Below are 8,219 nucleotides of genomic sequence, written 5' to 3' on the forward strand. Positions count from 1 at the left end.
ACCCGGGACAACATCGCGCAGGCACGCGAGGCGGCACCCAGCGGGAGGAGGCACGTCGTGACGCCGGCTTCAGGCCCCTCGGACGGCCAACTCCCGAGCGAGGGACGCACGCGGGAATCTCACCACCATCGCCCCCGTGGCGTACCGGCGGTCCCGCTGGCAGGAACCCTCGTCGTGAGCAAAACCGATCCGGGAAGACCCTTCAAAAGCCACCGCCGCCGCGACGACGTGCCTCCCCCACACCGGGGGAGCAGCCTCACGAGCTGAGCGCCGTCCCCCCCCCCACGAGAACACCAACACAACGCCCGACTCGACCGTCCGCCGGTGGCCGGCCACCAGGCCAAACCAGCGAGGATCGCGGAAGGCTGATGCGGGTGAGGAGGGCACGCCGGAAGCACAACAAGAGCAGCAGCGGGAGGGTCACCGGGTCGGGTCACCGGGGCGAGAGGCGAGTGAGCGAGCGGCCACCCCCTCACACGGGCGGGTGGCGCAGCCGCAGACCAACGGGGAGGTGGGACCTTTCCGGGCACAGCCGGCACGCCAGGTAAACGAACGCGGGATCTCACCACCCCCAACTCCGGGGCGGTCCCGCGCAACGCCTGGGACACCGAGCCGGCCGACCAGCGGACCGGAAACCCCCACCGCGGCAGCGGCGGGCCCCCCAAAAGAGGCCCGAGAGGGAAAAGGCAGCTCTCGCACACACCTCAAAGACCCCGTGAACGCCCGCGGAGCCGCCCGCGCCAGCAGGGCCCCACCGCCTCCATCCACACCACACCGCCGGGCACAGCACCCATCATCGACCGCCTCTTTTTCGGCCGCGTGAGCAAGGGCCCACACACACCGGGATCCTCGGCTCCGGGGGGCCAGAACCCCCCCGAGCGGCGCACCACCACGGGCACGGCGGCCCCGGAACACCGCGGGGCCCAGCGCCCGCACGGCGCCGTCGTCGCCAACGGGCGGCGGCCCACACAGACGCTCGGGAACAGCGTCGCCAGGGGCCGGAGGGGGAGGGGGACGGGACCCCCAAAAACCCCACGGCAACCCAAGCACGAGGCCGGGAAGCCACACACCACACGCCCTCGCATCGCGACCCGGCACGGGCTCCAGGCTCCACCACTCGACACACCGCACGCGAGGCAGGGGCGGGGACGGATCGGGAACGTCCTCCACTCACCACACCAGACGACGGCCCGGGAGAGGTCCCGCGGGACCCTCCCCCAGCTCGGAGGGGGGAGGCGCGGGCACGCAGTTTACCGACGCGGGCAGCCACTAGCGCTCAAAAGCGGGGCAGGGAGCGGCAGGGCCGCGGGAGCCCATCGGGGGGCGGGCCCCCGGCCAACCCAGCAGCGCACGCCGCTTCCCGAACGAGGATCGCTAGAGAACCCCTCCTCACTCTGAGGGTGGCCCGCACCCAACCCCGACGGGAACCCCGCCGGGAACCAGCACACATCAGAGGCGTCCATCCTTCCCACCACGGGGGGCAGGGAGGGGTGGGGCACAGGGGGGGGTCTGCGGCAGCAGCAACACCAACCCTGGTCGGTCGGCCTTGCCGTGCGGGGCCAGAGCAAAGTCGCGCACACGGGCGGGAAGCCCGCACGGGCCCCGCTCGCCTCCCACTGCAACATCTCAGGTCCCCCGGTGCGATGAAAGCCAGGTGACACGGCAGGGAAGACAAGCCAGGACCAGGGCGGCAGCTCATGCGGGGAAGCCACCGCCCAGCGCAACAAGGGAAGAGCGCTCCCCTCTGGGGAACCGCCTCGACCCCCCCCAGCAGAGACGTCAATCTCAACGGTAACTTCTCACTCGCACAAAAGCCCCACGAACCCGAGGACGGCCGGGACACACCACGGGCAGCAGGCTGGCACAAGGCAGCGGACAACGCCAGGATCGGGAACGACACCACCACTCAGCCTCAGGCACCTGAGAGAACCAACCGGGAGCGTTCCGGGAGCACCGCAAGAGGGCAGAGCGCGAGGCGCGGTTTTTCACACCACACAGCACGGGCAAGCACGGAGCACCGACCCTCCCTCTCCGCGGAGAGAGCCGACCCCCGTGCCGATAACAAGTCACGGGAAGAGAGGAGCAAGATCAGGGCGCCCCCCTCCTCCAGCGTGTACAAGTCCCCGACCTCACGGCGAGGGCAGGGAGAGCGCAGCCGGGCCCGGTTGCCGCACCCCCGCCTCCCCGCACACCACCGGCGCCGGCACGGTGGGACGGGTGAGGGCAGGGGCCCACGGGCAGAACGAGAAGAGCGGTCCCATTCGCCATGAATGTCCGTCCCTCGCCTGGCGCAGCTTAGGCCCGGGCCCGAAGGAGATCGCAACGTCACCACATCAATCACACCGAGGGGGGGGGAGAAGGCAGCCACGCGGCACTCGGGAGGCGGTGGCCCAGGGAAAGCTCGGCTCCTGAGAGGGCCAACAGCCTGGGGATAAAAGCGTAGCCAGGACAGACACCCTTCCGTGAGTAAGGAGCGAGGTAAAAAGAAAAAGAAAAAAAAAAAAAAATGAAAAAAATACCACGGGGCTTAAGCGTCCCTGGCACTCGGGATAGCCAGGACACCTCTGCCGGGCACAGGACCGAAGAAGCTAGAAAGGGAGGGAAAAAAAAGAAAAAAAAAAAAAAAAAGAAAAAGAAAAAAAGCCACGGACAGCGCTCGGGAGGTAGCGCAGCTCAGCGGCCGACCAGGCCCCGCCATCGGGAAGCGGCAGGTCGGGGGAGTTGGAGCTAGGGGCGATAGGAGGAAGGAAAAAAAAAAAAGCCACGGAGGTCGGGCGAGCCCAACGGCAGAACGGGGATGCCGCACACGCAAGGCAGGACTCGGCGGCGGCGGCCCGGCGGCCCCCCCCCTTTTTCCTCCTCAGGCCGGCCACGGCGAGGGAAGCACACCGTGCGGGCCCTACCTATGCACACCCCAGGCAACCAACCACTCTCCTCCTCAGCGTGCCGAGGCAAGGGCCAGAATCCGGCACCGGGAGCGGGGGAGAGATCAAGGACGACGGGACTCACTCAGCTGCCAACCACCACCACACCCACGAGCCACCACAGGGACACAGGGCCTGCTCAGGGCAGCGGGAGCCCAGGGTGTGAGGGGAAGGACAGGGGGACCCGGACCGGGAAGAGACGGGAAAGGCCCGGCACACAGCACCCGAGAGAGCCCCCAGAGACCCGCTGACAGCCACCGGGACACAGCATGCCAGCACCCTCCTGCAGGTACAAAATCCTCACGTCACCACGCCAAAACCAGGTCGTCAGGCAGGGGCGACAACTCGCTGGCGACAGGGACCTCTCGGAAACCACATCAGGGACACCTGTCCCCAACACGTCCCCAACAGAGCCAGACACGGAACTCTCAGGGACAGCTGGTCGACCACATAAGGCGAAGACAGACGAAGAGCCAGGGCGGGAGCGGGGTCAAGGGACGCTCCCGCCCCACTACCTCGCAGGCACACACCCCGGGTGTGCACGGGCTCACCGCACGGGCGGTACGGGGAGCCTTCCCCCGGCAGACGCGAGGCACCCACTCCGAGAGGCACCCAACCACCACACCCACACCGCGCGGGGTCGGTGGTGAGCGCCCTGCCGCCAGCACGCACACACCCGGGACTCCCGGGCTCGGGTCCCCGACTCCCGAGGTGCTCCCTCCGCCTCGAGTTTTCCCCTACGCAGGGCCCACCGGGCAAGTCCCCGCAGATGGTAGGTAGGTCCCGGCCCCGAGGCTCGCCTCGGCCGTGCCCGCGGCTCCTCCCGCCGGAGAGGTCTGTCCTCCGGCCTCCGGGGCCGTGGAGGAGGCCGTGGAGGGAGGCCACACGGGGCCGGCGACCCAGGCCCTCGCTCCCGGCACGCGCCAAGCGCTCACTCGGAGGTGACTCCGACGACCATCCTATGTCGGGGATGGGGGGGGCGTAGGTCCCGGCCCCGAGGCTCGCCTCGGCCGTGCCCACGGCTCCTCCCGCCGGAGAGGTCTGTCCTCCGGCCTCCGGGGCCGTGGAGGAGGCCGTGGAGGGAGGCCACACGGGGCCGGCGACCCAGGCCCTCGCGCCCGGCACGCGCCAAGCGCTCACTCGGAGGTGACTCCGGGGAGGGGGGGGGGGTCCGAGTCCGGGCCGGGACCGGCCCCACCACCTATCGGCTCACCCGGGGACCCTCTCCCCCGACTCCCGAGACGTCCCTCGTACTCTCCTTTTTTCGCCCTCAAAGACCAGAGTCCAGGGAGGGGAGGAGGACAAGGCGTCGGGCCCAGACAGAACTACTGGTCGACCCGACAAAGCTGCCACCCCCCGCACAGACCGGGCACCGAAGAGAGAGCGGCGACGCACGGCCCCACCCCGCGCTCGCCTGCGGGCGCAAAGTCCGACAGAACAGCCGCCCCGGCGCCACAGCGACACCACGGCGACAGTCGCGCCCGGCACCCGGCAGAGGCCGGGCCTCCGCCCGGCTCGCTGCCGCCAGACCTCCTCCTCCTCCACTCGCTCGCTCGGCTGAGAACGAGGGGACTGTCATATCAAAGCGGACGCCAGGGGGAGCACGACAACCGCCTTCCAACGACCGACTCCACCGAGCCGCCGTACCCCGGATCGGCGCGCGCCGGCCGGCTCTGAGCTCCGGAGACACAGAACACGGAAACAAATCGCCTCACTCACCACCGCCACGCACCGAGTGGCACAACCTAGGTCAGGACCTGCAGCCGGGTCCTCTCTGCGACCTCACGAACGACACCAGAGCCACCAGAGACCTAGACCGAGATCGGGCCGCCGCCGCCGCCGCCGCCGCCGCCGCCGCCGCCGCCGCCGCCGCCAGCGACCAAAGTGAAACCAGGAACCAGGACGAGATTCGCCCGAACGGAGCGGCCCGAACCCGAGAACCGGGAAGCTGGGATCGGTCCCAAGCAGGAAGGGGCGGCAAAGACGGCAGGCCCGCACCACGAGAGAAAACGAACCGGCCACCCGCACGACCTCCGCCGCCCGTGGCAAGACCCCCACCCCCGCCCAACATGGCCAGAAAAGGGCAAGTGAGCGCTCGTCCCACCGTCTGCCTGCCCGTCTTTTTTTTTTTTTTTTTTTTTGGGGGGGGGGGTGGGGGGGGTTGTTTGTACGTTTTGTTTTCTTTTTCCCCCAGATGGAAACCAGAAAGAGAAGAAAAAAAAAAAAAAAAAACTCCCAAAGATGGGTCGGCTCCAGCAAGAGACGAGCCGTCGGGAGGCACCCCGCTCACTTGTGAAAGTCCGCTCCTCGCCCGCCCCACAACACACTCCCTCCCCCCGCCCCCACCCGCCACCCCTCACAGGCAGGGAAAGGGCAGGGGGAAGGCCAGAGAGAGGTTTCTTCTAACACACAGAGAGTAGCTACGTCACGCACACAGGTCTGGAAAACCACGGTGACCGTGCAATGGGAAGCGTGAGTCCACTCACCCATCACCGAATGACAGGAAAGCCAAACGAGAGCCGCTGCTGGCTGGGTGGGGAAGGAAGGGGAGGTGGCACCCGTGTGACGCTTATCCCCGGGCACCGCACCGGACGGAACGACCTTCTCACCGGTTCGTACTCTAGCCTGTCCAGACAGCTAGCCTTTTCTAATAGGCTCTGCCACTCTCTCTCTGGAGCAGGATTCGGGGCATGAGGCGATGAATCTAAACCCTACACACAGGTGTCGGAGGGTAGAGGCATCATCACTCACACGCCTGTGGTGGAGGACCTGGACCCGAGCGTGGCGGTGCACAGTGTGTGTGTGTGTGTGTGTGTGTGTGTGTGTGTGTGTGTGTGTGTGTGTGTGTGTGTGTGTGTGTGTGCGGGGCTGGGGGGAGGGCAGGTAGGGAACCCTAGGAGGAAACACAGGGAGAGACGAGGGGCCCCGGCCCAAACAGAGTGGAGGCGTCAGTCAGAGGGGCGATCCTATCGCCCGGGGGTGAAGCATGGTTAGAACCCACAGGCCCGGCGGGCGTACTTCTCTTTGGAGTTCGCACTGGGAACATACGCAGGCACAAGTGCCCCAGCACACACATCGCATCACAGACGGGTAGAGAGGCAGAGCCAGGGGTTCAGGCATGGCAAACACTCTATTCCGTCAACACACACACACACACACACACACACACACACACACACACACGTTACGGTGTGTGTACAATATCCACAAGGTAAAAGTTTATTCATCCATTCCCCAAAGAATAAGAATAAGATTATGTCAGACAGAGGGAAGTAGATTGATGGACTAGGAGCACGAGGTGGGGGGGAGGGGGTTGCCGGCGGCGGAGAAGAACCTAGAACAGGTGATGCCAGGGGAAGACAGACCGGCGGAAAGACAGACCGACCGACCGACCGACCGACCAACGGCACGGCACGTGTTTTCCCTCCTATGTGGATGCTAGACCTAAACTATAACTGGACATGGTAAGCTACACAGCACTCCGGGCAAACAGAGTGTGTGTGTGTGTCCCCGTGTGGGTGACACACATACCGTCCTTTTGTCAGAAGGTGTAACTTCTCTGAGCATTTAAGATATTGCAGAGAAGACATAAGACGTGATATCCCTAAGTGGCACGACTGTGAACGTATTATCACAACCGGACGTGTTAGGATTAAAGCTGGAATTAGGAGGACAGAAACGTACCTGTCATTATTACAAGTATATTTGGTTTAGGATCTTTCAAAACACATTGATGTATCCTTCTGGACACCATGGTCTAGGACCACACCAGTAAATAGCCACTTCAAAGCCAGATCATCGGTTGGATACGTTTCAATTGGTTTATATTGCATCCTCTAATATTTTTTTCTTCTTTTTATTCTATCTTCTCACTAAAGATCCAGTGGTATAAAGCTACTTTTGTTCTCTTCATATTCCATAACTGAAGTGATCTGCTTTGTTTTGCAGCTTTCTCAGCTTAATTCACTGAGGCCTATTTAGTCACACATGATGAGAGGTCCAGAAACATCTTTGGGGCCACGGATGGCTTTTGTAAAGTCCATTTGGGGAAACAGCAAATATAATCTACCATGTCCTAAAATGTAACAGATTATCTCTATGGGACCGATAGAAATATCCAGATGTGCCCTGTCAACAGCCAGTTATTTTAACTTACTTAAGGGAAATCAAGTGAATAAAAGTCTATATAGTCCAAGAAATTTTATTCTGATACCTATATAAAAAGTTTACCTGAGTGGGTGAGGACATTTGCATGAAATTTCACCTAGGGCAGCACTTGATATTTATAACTCTCCCTGAACTATTGCATTGCCTGTTTTCCATTTTCTTGGCACTCCTTGAGAAATGTTCCCGTCTCAATCTTTCACCCACTGCAGCCGTGGGACCCTTTTTCATAATACTGACGTAAAGACATTTGTGTTACTGTATATAAATTACAACCGTAAATAAACTGGTACAGTTTGCTCATAAGACGTAATATCCAAACGAATTCCGTGTCCAGAAAATAACGAAAAGAAACACCCCCTGCGGGCCCCCCTCCCCCTCCGCTCGGCCCTCCCTTCAAGAAAATTTCCTTGTTTGCTGTGGTTTCATTTTGTTTTGTTGTAAATAAAGCCGCAGAAAAGAGCCGGCGATACCTCATCGCGACTCTCGCGAGAGTCCGCGAGACTCTCGCGAGAGTCGCCAGCCTCCGCCATCAGCCCCGAATCACTCCCTGTCACTCCACACGGTGTCCAGTAGGTGGCACCCCAAAACAAGGAAAAACAACGTCAGGCCCAAGATCGATCCAGACCGAACCGACACTTAGGAAGGTCTTGTGAGGAAGGAACACCTCCCCCTCCCCCGCGCGCGCGCACACACACGCACGCGCACACACACACGCGCACACACACACACACACACACACACACGCGCGCGCGCGCGCGCGCGCCCGCCCCAGCATCCCCGCCCACACAGGTCATGAATGGCAAACCCCTATTGCACAGAGAGACAGACAGACAAAACACACCGGGTGTGGAGAGAGACCGCAAATGAAAAACAAAAACAAAACCAAAAAACATTTTCCTGGCTTGACCGATGAATGGGCCAGGGCTGGCATGCTGTCCTCTGGGCCCTACAGTCAATCCATGGCGGTCGCTCCTCTCTCCTCATCACTGCAATCCTATCTGATATTTGCCAGAGCCGAACGTGCAGTGGGGACACTTTGGTTCATCGATCTAAACTAGGGGCCAGGGTTGGGGGGGTGGTGGTGGCGGGCGCGGAGGGGAAGCCTAGGAAGTCTGTTGCTATAGTTGG

The sequence above is a fragment of the Dipodomys spectabilis genome, unplaced genomic scaffold, assembly GCF_019054845.1.
Source record: "Dipodomys spectabilis isolate Male_0828 unplaced genomic scaffold, ASM1905484v1 ptg000753l, whole genome shotgun sequence".
Classification (NCBI taxonomy): Eukaryota; Metazoa; Chordata; class Mammalia; order Rodentia; family Heteromyidae; genus Dipodomys; species Dipodomys spectabilis.